This window comes from Sminthopsis crassicaudata, chromosome 5 (genome assembly GCF_048593235.1).
Source record: "Sminthopsis crassicaudata isolate SCR6 chromosome 5, ASM4859323v1, whole genome shotgun sequence".
Lineage (NCBI taxonomy): Eukaryota > Metazoa > Chordata > Mammalia > Dasyuromorphia > Dasyuridae > Sminthopsis > Sminthopsis crassicaudata.
Window position 1 is genome coordinate 40,531,003 of NC_133621.1, and position 14,054 is coordinate 40,545,056.

The following is a 14,054-nucleotide window of genomic DNA, read 5'->3' on the forward strand; positions in this document are numbered from 1 at the left end:
GAGGGTACTGACAATACTTATGTTATTTCAAGAGATAGAATTGAACTTAGCCCCTAGTTTGGAAGAATAATTCAAGTGAAGTCAAACCAGAAAGAATTTATCAAGCACATACTATGTGCTAGGAACTCTGCTAAGTGCTGAGGATACAAAGAAAGCAAAAAAGTTAGTCCTTGCCCACTAGGATCTTTTATGAATGTAATATATTAAAATCATGTAATATAACATAACATAATATATAAAATATTTATTTTCTATTATAATATATAATATAATATAATTCATATTATAATATATTATAAGTATAATACTTGATGACATAATATTGAAATAATTAAAATAAGAAGTTACCAGATGTTGATGTTTCCTTCTCTGGGAACTATTTTCTCCATGATCCAGCTTTTTAGCCTAGGGTACTCTCCTCCTTCTATGCTGGATTTCCCCTCATGGAGTGTGTAAGACAAAGGGTAATAAGCAGGTGTTCTGGAGTTTCTTCCATCCTTCTCCTTAGATCAGAACTCTCTTCCCAAGGCCTCCATCACTTTTAACTGAATTATTCTTAACATTTCAGTTAGAGCTTCAGCAAAGGGCAAGGTGCTCATGTAGGGCTCATGCTCAAGAACACACCTTTTTCCAGGCCCAAACACACTCATCACTCGTTTTATAGAGAGTATCTCCCAGAAGGCTTTGCTATTGCTGTGGATAATGCTTTCCAGCTGCACCAGGAAGATGATATAACTAATGGCAGATGTTGCCTGTGTTGTCTCTGGGCATGGAAGTAAACCATCTGCTAGGAAGTGGGGAGTCACTGGGACCTGAAACATTCTGCAAATAAACACACACACAGCCATGGGAGATTGGGGAAGGCAGGAGGTCTGTGGGATATTTGAGCAGGCAATGCTTCCAGAGAACTGAAAGCTCACTTCCACTTTGCCTCTGGCCATACAGGACTACTTTCAGTTCACTAGAATAATCACATGCAGTTTTCCTGGAGAATTATACTAACTCTTTCACCATGTGAAAAAAAGCTTGTTCAGAGATTAGTATTCTCAAAATGACTTCCATTCCTACATGAAACTTTTCCCATCCTCACATGGCATGAAATAGAATAACCATTGCTATATTTCTATCATACAGAGCACTTCATGATTGTACTAGGCAGTGTCCTCAGGTGAGATAAATTAAAGACAATCTACCATATTCTATTATTATTATTATTATTTTTATTGTCTGAAATCAATATTTTTTAATTTTTAAATTAATTTTTATAATTATAACATTTTCTTTGACAGTACATATTCATAGATAGTTTTTTTTTTTACAACATTATCCTTTGTATTCCCTTCTGTTCCAAATTTTTCCCCTCCTTCCCTCCACCCCTCCCCTAGATGGCAGGCATTCCCAGACATATTAAATATTTTATAGTATATCCTAGGTACAATATATATGTGCAGAACCGAATTTTGTTGTTGTTGTTGCAAAGGAAGAATTGTATTCGGAACCTAAAAATAATCTGGGAAGAAAAACAAAACAAAACAAAACAAAACAGTGCTCACAGTTTACACTCATTTCCCAGTGTTCCTTTTCTGGATGTAGCTGATTCTGTCCATCACTAATCAATTGGAATTGGATTAGCTCTTCTCTATGTTGAAGATATCCACTTCCATCAGAATACATCCTCATACAGTATCATTGTTGAAGTGTATAATGATCTTCTGGTTCTGCTCGTTTCACTCAGCATCAGTTGATGTAAGTCTCTCCAAGCCTCTCTGTATTTCTCCTGCTGGTCATTTCTTATAGAACAATAAAATTCCATAACATTCATATACCATAATTTACCCAACCATTCTCCAATTGATGGACATCCATTCATCTTCCAGCTTCTAGCCACTATGAAAAGAGCTGCCACAAACATTTTGGCACATATAGGTCCCTTTCCCTTCTTTAGAATTTCTTTGGGGTATAAGCCCAGTAGTAGTATGGCTGGGTCAAAGGATATGCACATTTTGATAACTTTTTGGGCATAATTCCAGATTGCTCTCCAGAATGGTTGGATTCTTTCACAACTCCACCAACAATGCATCAGTGTCCCAGTTTTCCCACAGCCCCTCCAACATTCATTGTTATTTGTTCCTGTCATCTTAGCCAATCTGATAGGTGTGTAATGATACCTCAGAGTTGTCTTAATTTGCATTTCTCTGATCAATAGTGATTTGGAACACTCTTTCATATGAGTGGAAATAGTTTTAATTTCATCATCTGAAAATTGTCTGTTCATATCCTTTGACCATTTATCAATTGGAGAATGGCTTGATTTCTTATAAATTAAAGTGAATTCTCTGTATATTTTGGAGATGAGGCCTTTATCAGAACCTTTAACTGTAAAAAATGTTTTCCCACATATTCTATTATTATGACTTCTACAATGATTCAGCTGCTTTTTCCGTCTAGAACTTTTGTCAGCTCTTAGGACCTTTTTACCTTGGACAGCACCCCTCTTCTACTATTTATAATTCTTCCTGGGGTCCTTCATTTGGGGGTGGGACCCAGCTGGCCACACTTCATTTCTTTTTTTATTGAACTTCTTACTCTTTGAACTTTACCACAGTGCTTTCTTGTGAGTACAGTTTTTCCCCTTCTTCCTACCCTTAACTCCCTTTTATACATTGTCTTCCAGTATTACAATGTAAGTTCTTTGAAGGGAAATCCAGCATAGAATGAGGGTACTGTGGGGAAGTACCCTAGGATAAAGGGAGAAAATATCCCAGAATATGGTTCCCAAAGAAGGAAACATCAACATCTAGCAACTTCCGATTTTAATTATTTCAATATTATGTCATCTTTGAAGTGCTTAATAAATACTTATTTGCCTTGATTGTCCAACAGTTTCAGCCATTTCACTCTTTCATAGCTCTTTAGATAGTGTTTAAATTTTAAAATGAAGGACAAACAACAAGGGTTGAAGTTTCTCCAAAGAGAATTTTCAGGGAAAGTGAAGTGAGTTAAATCTTATTGCACATATTTCCTACACATGTGTCTTACTACTATTAGGGTTTAAGTTTAAGCCTAATCCTCCCATGGATACTTTGTGATTCTGTGGGAAGGAGTGAAACAGATTCTTAGAAGAATTAACTTAGAAGTTATATGAGAGCACTAGTTTATATTCTTTGGGCAGAGCACCTATATGTAAGGAATGATTCCCCATATGGACAGAGGGAGATGAGAGAGGGAAGGAAGGAAGGAAGGAGAAAGGGAAGGAGGAAAGGAAGAAAGGAAAGGAGGGGGAAAAGGGATTTACCCAAAAAATATAAATTTTAGTGGCTAAGACCTTGCAAGATATCTTGGGCTTTATGGACTCAATTATTTTTCTCTTCCATATTTATTCTATCATCTGAAAAAAAACAATCCTGGGACAATTAATTCTTTTGTCCCATGTAGATTCACCTATATTTTCTTAAAATAGAGCACTGGAAAATCAGGCTTTGATAAAGCCCACTGGGATTCTATTAGAGTTACTTGACTATGCTTTAAACCCAAATCACTCTGGTTCTCTTTGACTGGCCAATAATAGGTCCCAGTTAAAGCCTCATAGCAATTGTTTCTGTTCAGGTTAGAAATCATGAAGGTCCTCTCTTCCTAATTTGATTTTTCTTTTTGAGTAAACAAAGCCATCTTTTGCCTCATTTCTTACCTAGCCTTAAATCATTGAATGGGTCTTGCTTTAGACAAACTGAGATCTGGGAAAGACTTTATCCTAAAAAAGCCAAGCCTCCCACTGTATTTGGGACCATTGTCAGTCATCCTGTTCTATGTCTTATCTTAATGTCATCTTCCCCCGGTTAATTCTGAGTTCTACTAGGGAATTTGTCTTTTCCCTTCTTAATTGCTAAAATCAATTTCTTTTCTAAAAAACTCTTACAGATTGATCCCACTGTTAGTAATGAAGTAAAATCTTTGCCTCTTGATTTGGTACATAACCCCAACATTGCTACTATTTCTTCTCTTCCTCCTTTCTTTCAAATAGTTGGGGCACTTTACTTTTTCTGAATAGTTTTTATTTTTGATTTCTTGAAATATAGCTCTGAAAACAGGCTTTGAATAAAACCATTTTACTATTTAAGTAGCTTTAAGCTGGAGTAGCTTTAAACCCAAATTATTTTGTCTTTCATTGAATGACCAATAATAGGCCAGCCCTAGCCTTTGTAGCTTACTGTTTTTGATGAGTTTGAATGATTTTAAATAGCAATTGTTTTCTGTTCTGGCTAGAAACTCGAAGTATGTACCCCTTTGGGTACATATCTTTGGGATGGCAAATCAGAGCATCCTTTTTCTCATTTCTTACCTGGCTTTTAACCATTGAATGGGCATAGCCTCAGAGAAATTGAGATCTGGGAAAGACCTTCATTTAGAAAGGACAAGATCGCTCACTACATCCTGGATCATTGCCAGTTGTCTTGATCTTTGCCTTGCCACTAGAGTTTGATGACTCTGAAGGAGAGCTTGAGACTGGAGTCTGACCACTTTGTGCAGCTCTGCTTCACTCAAACACAATTCATGTGCAAGTCAGAACATCACACTCATGATGTCAGTGGTCTCTTCTAGAATGAAGGACAAACAACAACAGGAGCAGTATACTTAGGATACAATACAGCACCTTCATACTGCCAAGTGGCACAGTGGAAAGTAAGATTCAGGTTAAAATATTTTAGTTTTAAGAATTTTGCTTGTTGTATGGTGTTTGTGATATTGTATATTTTGTGTATCATAAAGTGAATAGTGTAAAATCAGTGTTTTGGGTTTTTTTTCTCATTGAGATTTTAGCACAAAGGATGTCTATAATGCTATGGAATTATGAGTGAGAAAAACTTTTGCATATTGCCAACTTTATTTTGTATACTGAATTTTATGGATTATTTTATGGTTACTGTGTTAGGAAAAGCATATATTATCAGAATAAATGTTTTTTTTATTAAGAATTATATGCAGAAAGCATATTTTCAGCAATCTCTAGTGGAAGATTGTACTTTTTGGTGGTTGTGAGAGCCCAACTCCCTATTTCTCATAGGTTCAATATATCAGTATTCACAATTTTTACTTTCTTGACATTTTCTAGGAACATTAATCCAACAAAAATTGAGGATTGATGGTATATATATATATATATATATATATATGTATATATATATATATATATATATATATATATGTAAATCCAGTTTCCTAAAAGTTCTTTGGGCATTTTTAAAGTTTAATAATTTTGTTAGAGTTTTATTATCATCTTTAATAGTCAGAAACTGCTTAGAGATGTTTGGAACATCTTGCATAAGTATGAAATGAGCAAGTGAAAAAATATAAAAAGTAAGTAAAGAGAGGCAGAAAGACACAGAGAGAGACAGAGAGATACAGTGGAAGACAGAGAGAGAGATGGTTTAATGGTTCTGGACTTGGAATTAGCTAGACCTAGGTTCAAATGCAGGGTATGACTGCTCTCTTCCTCAGACTCCTTAGCTATAAAATGGAGAAATTGGACTAAATGCTTTGTTTCTAAGTCCATTCCCAGCTCCAAATCTATGATCCTATACATCAATTTGAAAGCATGTTTCTAGAACCTACAACATTTCAGGCAGTGATTGTGTTAGGTTGTAGAGAAATTAAAAGAATTCTTGCTCTTGGGGAGCTTAATAACATTTTACTTTTATGTGGTTATGCTTTAAGTGCATGTAGACATAACTAGGAGTTGGACAGAGCTCTGTCTGGGATTGAAATAAAAACATGAAATAAAACAAGAACATGAGATAAGTTCAATTTTCTTTAACAGCCTTTGGCAGATTATCGACTATATGGTATCTTTCTGCCTTCCATGAGTAAATTCTGATTCTTGAATAAATAATCTTATGCAAACAGCTCACCTACTTATGTACAAAAGAAACCAACCCCAGAGCCTTATTCAGAGCAGCAATCAAATCAATTAATAATGAAGGCAACATGTGAGAGAGATGAGAATTTTTTTATGTTTTTCTTCCCCAAAACTAGGCAGAAATAGAAACAAACCTATATAAGATTTGGAAACTTCCATGAGAGGGCAGAAGTCCCAGCTTGTGAGGACTGTTTTGTTACTGTTTAGACAAGGAATACAAATAGCAGACATTTATAAAGCCCTTTAGAGTCTGCACAGTGTAGGGGTCTCTTCCATCTCATTTGAATGTCATAACAACCTGGTTTGGGCTTGGGATTTTTTGGATTTTTGCCTTTCTTTTTTTTAAAGCTTTTTTATTTTCAAAACATAAACATAGATTTTTTTCAACATTCACCCTTGCAAGTCCTTCTATTCCAAATTTTTTTCTCCCTCCTTTCCCCTCACTCCCTCCCCTAGATGGCAATATATGTTAAACATGTAAAGTTCTTCTATATATATTTCTAGAATTATCATGCTGCACAAGAAAAAATAAGATCAAAAAGGAAAAAAATGAGAAAGAAAAATGAATGTAATTTTTGCCTTTCTTTTTATCCTCAAGCCACAGTATAATACTTGGCATGTAGTAGATGGATTTTGACTGAATGATTGTTGAAGTTGCTTCCCCTTGGAAGCCTGCTATGTTTTCTCAATTATAAAATGAACTGGAGAAGGAAATGGCAAAATACTCCAACATCTCCACAAAGAAAATCCCAAATGGGGTCCAGAAGAGTCAGACGTGACAAAAATTTGTCAACAACAACATATTTCAGGGAGTGGTTGAAAAGATCAAATGAGATAACACATGTAAGGCACTTGGCAAATCTGAAAGTGGTTTATAAATGCTAGATGTAATCATCATCAACAATAGCAACAAGCAACAATTTTTATTTGGGGGGGGGTTAGAACTATACTTTTTATTTTTATTTATTTATTATTATTATTATAGTTTTTTATTGACAAAACATATGCATGGGTAATTTTTCAATATTGACCCTTGCAAACATTTCTGTTCCAACTTTTCCCTTCCTTCCCTCCAACCCCTCCCCTAGATGGCAGGTAGTCCCATACATGTTAAACATGTTAAAGTATAAGTTAAATACAATATCTGTATACATATTTGTACAGTTCTCTTGTCAAGCAACAATTTTTAAAGAAAAATATGGTTTGAATAGAATGTAGAGAGATGCCACTGAAGAGGACTCTGGAGCTCTGACAGCTGCTATCTTAACAAGATCTGGCCAGCTAGGTGCTAGCTCAAATATTTCTACCATCAAGTACCATCAGTATTCTGAGATAAAGTCCCTTTCTCCATATGCCAGTTATAGCTCCTAAAGTCATCACTTCCCAAACTAATTTGGTCCAGGAAACTTTGGACCTTGAAATATGTTAAGGAAATCTATAAATGCTTATTTAGCCTTAGGAGCTGAATCTAAAGGTAAAAAAATACTCCTAGGATAAAAGAGGATTGAGATCTTTTTGGAGCAAAATAGAGAAGTAGTTTACTTCCATATTATTCCAAAATATTAACACAGTAGTTTTGATGCATGTTTTATTTAACATTTTAGAGAAGAGGTCTTATTAGCTTTAGTTTGGGCTTTTTTTTTTCCCCAAAATGAAGGGCTTGGAATGGATGATTGAATTTAAATTAACAAACACTCATTAATTCCACTTGCATTGAAATTCTCATGTACCACACATTCCCATGGAACAGTTCACCAGAGTCCCGTGGAACCCAGTTTGGGAAATGCTGGAGAAAAATTCATTCCCGTTGATTCATTATAACAAATACCATCTCTTTGCAAATACATTGCAAGTCCATACTTTGCCATGTCACATGTTCTAGCCCCAATCCCCTATTGCTCCTGCCCTCCTTGTGCTTCAGAAATGCATTCCTCATCATTGGCTCTTCTAGAGCCAAATGACTCCCAGAGCCTCCTAGGCAGCTAGGAGGTACAATGGAGAGAAGGCTGGACTCATAAACAGGAAGACCTGAGTTCAAATCCTCCCTCAGATACTTTCTAACTATAAGATCCTTAGTAAATTTTTGAACCTTTATGAGCCTTAATTTTCTCATCCGGAAAATGGCCTCCAAGGTCTCTTCCATTCTCAATCTACAATAGCCCCCAATGTAAACGTGGGCAGGTAGTATAATGAAAAGACAATTGGACTTTGAGTTAGAAAACATCCAGGTTCAAATCTTGCATTTTACTCATATAGAAGGTGTGTGAATAGGAGCAAGTCACTCATGGTCCCTGCACTTGAGACTTTTTTATCTTTAAAACATGGGTACCAATCCTTATCTTACTACATCACAGGGTGTTGTGGAGAGCAAATGAGTTGATGAGCGAAGGCAAGATTAATGCCTGCTATTAGTTAAAAAGTTGAATGTAAGCTGCCCAAGGGCAGTGATTCTCCTGTAGCTTTGCCTTTTGTGTCCTAGCACACAAGTGCTTCATAGCCAGTGGGTTTTTGATAAAGGCACACTGGGCTGGGTTTAACTGAACACAGGAAATAGCAGAGCAGAGAATCTTCATGGCACTTTGCTCCTCTTCACTGGAGTCCCTTTAGGACTGAGTGGCATGCTGAACCTGACAAGTGGAAGAGGCATCTGGGAAGGAGTGACTATGGCAAGATGCCCTGAATTGGCTCCCACATGAAACCTAAGTGGAAGGAGAAAAAAAAGGGCGTTTTGGGAAAAGCTGGAAGGATCCAACCTATTTGGAAGTTGAAGAGCAAGCTTGCCTGCTCACAGCTGCGATTCAGACACTGAACATGTCAGAATTGGATGGGATCTCAGCAATCACCTTATTGATTCCAACTTTTCAGCTTGACATTTAGAGCTCTTCACAGCCAGTGTTAGACTGCCTCCCCTTTGCAAACTCCAGACTCGTCAAACAGGACTTTGTGTGGATTCTTTCACCTGGCATCCAATTTCCCACCTCTGGGACTTTGCATCGTCTGTCACCTCCACATCTTAGCATCCTGGGCAAGAGTGTGCTGAAGGCAGCTCGAACTTCTGGTTTCTTCTCCTGGGATTGTGATCTCCCCAATATGAGAGATTGGGGCAGCTAGATGGCAACATAATGCATGGAGCACCTGGCTTGGAGTCAGACAAATTCCTTCCTGGATTTAGACACTTACCAGCTGTACTGGGGAGATACAATCTCAATATTAAAAAGTAGAAGGCATTTCAGAAGGGAGAAAGAACTAATCTCTGGGAGATCCAACAAGGATTGAGAAAGGACACGGCACCCAAGCTAAATTTGGAAGGAGTGTGATGTTATATATTTAATAACTGATTCTCTAGGGAGGTAAATGGCACCCTTTAAAATTTTATCTGCATTATTAACATTTTTTATCCCACTTTCTTTAAGTCTGGGTAATTGACAAGACAATATAGTAAGCCCTGATTTATACCCATTCATTATCAATTTCCAAGATGCAAATACTCATACAGGAATTTCAACTATCAGCTTTCTCCAGCCATTAGATTTATAGTGTATTTCCAAAATGTGAATGCTCTCATTGAAAATTTAACAATCCACTCACCTCAGCAAGTCTGAGATGGTTCCAGCACATCCTTGGATGGGAACATCACTTAAATTCAAATCTTCTGATTTCAAGTCCAGTGCTCCAATTGTACTAATTCTCTGATTTTCCCCCCCAAAATTTAAAATTTCAAGTTTTTAAGTATTTATTTTTCTCTCTTCCACCCTCACACTCCTTCCCCTCTCCCCCACAAAAAAGAAAAAGAACACCCTTGTAACAAATAAATATCGTTAAAACAAAATAAATTTCTGTGTTGACCTTATTCAAAAATGTGTGTCTTATTCTGCATTTTAGTCCATTACTTCTCTATCCAATTTTTCTTTTTGAGGGGAATAAGGGGGAGGTGTAGTATGAAAACATTCTTCATCCTTTCTGTTTTTAATTAGAACATGAGGTCTAGGTCAGAATATAAAAAGTAGACCTGATGAGAATGGGAATGCCCAAAGCCAAGAAACAACAAGAGAAAGGTTTCTTCTATTATTGTAATTTTAGACTTATAGACGGAGTGTAAGAGGGTCTTAAAGAAATAAAGCAAGTTTGCCAAGATTTCCAGAGTAAGACGGTAGCAAGAGGCAGGCCTAGGAGGAGAGCAGCCCAAAGGGCAGCTAGCTGGTACAGTGGATAGAGCTTAGGGTTTGCAGCCAGGAAGATATGAATTCAAATGTGACCTCCAACACTTAATAGTTGTGTGAACCTGGGCAATCACTTAACCCTGTTTTCCTCAGTTTTCTTTCTCATCTGTCAAATGAACTAGAGAAGGAATGTCCAACCACTCCAGTAAAATTTGCCAAGAAAACTGAATGGAGTCACAAAAAGCCAGACATGACTCAACAGTAGAATTTACCAGCCCGGTGCCTTTGTCTCTACACTCCCTTGCCATCTTTCCAGAGCATCCTTCCTTGACTCAGCTTTCTTCCCTTTGTGATGCTAATTTCTCTTTGTCTTTTTCAGGTGACAAACTCCAATAGATGATGGCAAATTGGGTCCCAGGTAATGTCAAAGGACATTCTTGGGGTGTGTAAGAGGAGTGTGTATGAATGAGACAAAGCTCCAGATCCATCCCTAACGAGAGATTTTTTCATTGTGTTCCTTTCCTTCTGGAAGATCAGACATTGCCATTTCAGAATGAGTTTCCTTTCAGATCCGCTGTTGAAAATACCAACTTAAACATATTCCAAGAAATCTGTTCAAAATTACAACCCTTTTGTGTACTTCTGAGATGCCTAACTAAAAGAACTTCATTTATTTATGAGAAAATTTTGCTTTATGTTAAGAAAAGTTTTCAATGATTAGCTTAATATTTTGGGGATCAATGTTTATGAAGCTGATGTAAAAACATCTCAGAAGGGCTGGGCATGTTACCTGACTTTTTGCTTGCAGGTGAACATTGTGAATATTACATATTTCTTTTTAAATTATTGATCAGATGCAAAAGGATTTGTTATGGTATACCATTGTATAAGAGGAATCAATATATTGCTTTAGTACTGTACCTGAGATAAATGTTTGAAAGTTTGTTACTTTCTCTACTGAATAAACTCCAATGTCTCCCTATCACCTCTAGGATCAAATATAAAATGTTATTTATTATTCAAAGCCTTCACAACCTAACTCTGTCATATCTTTCCAGTTATCTTATACTTAACCCCAATCTCTACCTCCTGCATTCCCCTAGTTTCAGCTGAAGTCCCATCATCTATAAGGAGCTTTTCTCAGTCCCTCTTAACCTGAATGTTTTCTCTGAAAGTAGTTTCAGATGAGCTTGTCTATGTTGTGTTCATACATAGTTTAATTTGTTTTTGCTGGTTGTGTCCCCAGTTAAATTGTGAACTCTTTGATAGGAAGGATTGGGGTGGGATTTTTTATCTTTCTTTGTGTCCCCAGAACTTAGCATGGTGATCGACACATAGTAGATGTTTAATAAATGCTTAATGACAGGTTGACAGGAATCTAAGATCAAAAGAAAGCCTGCAATTCTATCACTCTGAAATCGCATAACTTTCTAGCTGCCCAACAGTGACTAATAACATATACTTACTGGGATTTGTTGTAAAGGTCAAATGAGATAATATTTGTAAAAATCCTTGCAAAGTTTAAAGCGGTACAGAAATGCTAGCTACTAAATATGACATAACTCTGCTTACAATCTAATAAGGGGATAACAGAGTGCCCAAATAACTATAAACAAAAAGAAAGTGAGAATAGCAAAATACAATGAAAAAATTTAGGAAAGAAATCACTTTCTCCCTGAAAGAGCATCAGGTAATATAAAGAGGATAAAAGTCTGGTTGGTCCATGCCCATATAGGCTCACCATTTCTAACAGATGTAGAGGGCCAGTGAAATGTCAAAGAATGGAATTAACCCTGGGAGGATAATGATGTCAACTGAAGCTAGCTAGTGATGTTGTTACACTAGCCTAAAAGATATATTAAATTGGCACTCAAATTAATAAACAAAGACTGCAAAGCTGATCTTCCACCTGGCCTCGGGTACCCACAGTCTCCGGTATTCACTGGAACTGGGGTCCAATGGATGGCGCCCAAACAGGGACTCATCAATGTCTTAGCAGGAGAGTATCCTTTTGGAGCTCACAATGAGGTAAGAGGGGAAAATAAATTAAGATAAACTAAGGAAGAAGTGATCACCAGAAATAATTTATCACCAAGCTGACACAAGGAATAAAATATAAGATATTAGATATCAAATAAAAATATGAGTGTAGAATATAAGATATAAAATATAAGATAAAATTTATAAGATTGATTCTTGTCCAACTGATATCAATATAGTATACATATTGAATTATAATAAGGAAAAATCAATCAGGTAGCAGGGACAGAGAATATTATCTGAAAGGTTTCTCCTGAATTGCTTTGATGCCTTTTAGATTATTGGCAAAATCACCTTAGAAGTGTTGAAATGTGAGAAATGAGGGGTGAGAGATCCCCAGGCTGGTGTCACAGGTTTTTTTGTTTTGTTTTGTTTTTTAATTCGCAGACCAAACTGCAGGCAAGGTTTTTAGGGGGAAATTGGTTTATTATACTGAGAAACAACTTCTCAGCGGGCTCTTCCAAAAGGAATTTAGCAAAGGTAGGGTTTTGGTAAAGATGAGTTTACACTGAGAAACAACTTCCCAATAGGCTAAATCTAGAAAGGAATTAACAAAGGTTTGGGGTGCAGAGTCATTTTTTATTAGCCTTCTAAGATTTGAGGCTAGGGAGATTAAGGGTTAATTTTCAATTCAATAAAGGGTGGTGATTGTTTCCCAGACTAAAGTGATTATCAGATCAATCAGAGGTGGGCCTTTGAAAATACTAATGCCTATTGTAAAAAAAAAAAAAAAAAAAGCATTAGCTGGGGAGAAAACTAGAAATGATTCAAAGGTGTCAGAATATTGGGGCTTCTACTTTTCAAGCAGCTGCACTAAATCAGGAAAAATTATGAACTAAAAATTTCAAATTCTCATAGATACTATAATTGTGGACAATTGGCTCATATAAAAAAATTGCATTACTCATAAGGTTCATCACAATTCAGCAGATAAACCTTTGGACTTTGAGTCCAAAATGTAGAACCAACTCCAGCCCAGTCAAACAATGGGCACTTTCCCTTATTTCCCCCTCAATCTGTGCCTGCAAACAATATACCTTAAATCCTGCTTTTTTGACAGCACAAGATTTAATGCATGCTATCCTGGGAAGTGCTAGGCATGATTTGTCCCCCTTGGTGTCACACTGAATTATAGATAATATAGAATATATTCTTTCCCTACTAGAGACTCACTCGACTCGAATCCACTTCCTTCTGGTGTGCTAGGTCTTATTTTCAGATGCATTTCATGGGCATTCCTAGGGTTTAAGGTTGTGCCTGGAGTCGTAGATTCTGATTTTTTTGGGGGAAAATATGTATTCTTTTCTATGCCACTACTCACCACAATATTTTTTAAAAGGGGGGAGAAGATAGCACAGTTATTAATAATACCTGACAAAAATGGAAAAAGCTTAAAAATAAAATAAAAATTTAAAAATTCAGTGTGATAAAGATTTTGGAAGTACAGGAAAAGAGTCATTCTAGATGCAATCTATGGCTGATTCTAGGCCAATTTTAAAATAGAAATTAGAAGGGATAATTTAGTTACTGTAAATAATTATCAAAAATTGGTGAGGCATATTAATTGGATAAAAACTGTATTTGAAATTGGAAACACATGGATTGACAAAATTATTCAAAATTTTAAGAGGAGATCCTAACCCTAATTCAAAAAGAAGTCTGAGGATCAGCTGCTAGCAGTAGATGGTACTTACAGATGCTATTAAGAAACAATCAAATATATATATATATATATTTGCTACTTGTTTTTCCCTAGTACTACTGTACCTGTGGTTGAAAATAGAGAAGGAAAAGAGTACTTCCAGCAGTACTCTATTGGCTTAGCTCAGAAAACATCAGAGACTTACCAAATTGTCTTAAGTTCCCAGACTCAGGTCCTGATCCAATCTGGTGACTAGGTCCATTGGAAACACCATTTCTGAATCCTTGGAAGGTCCCTT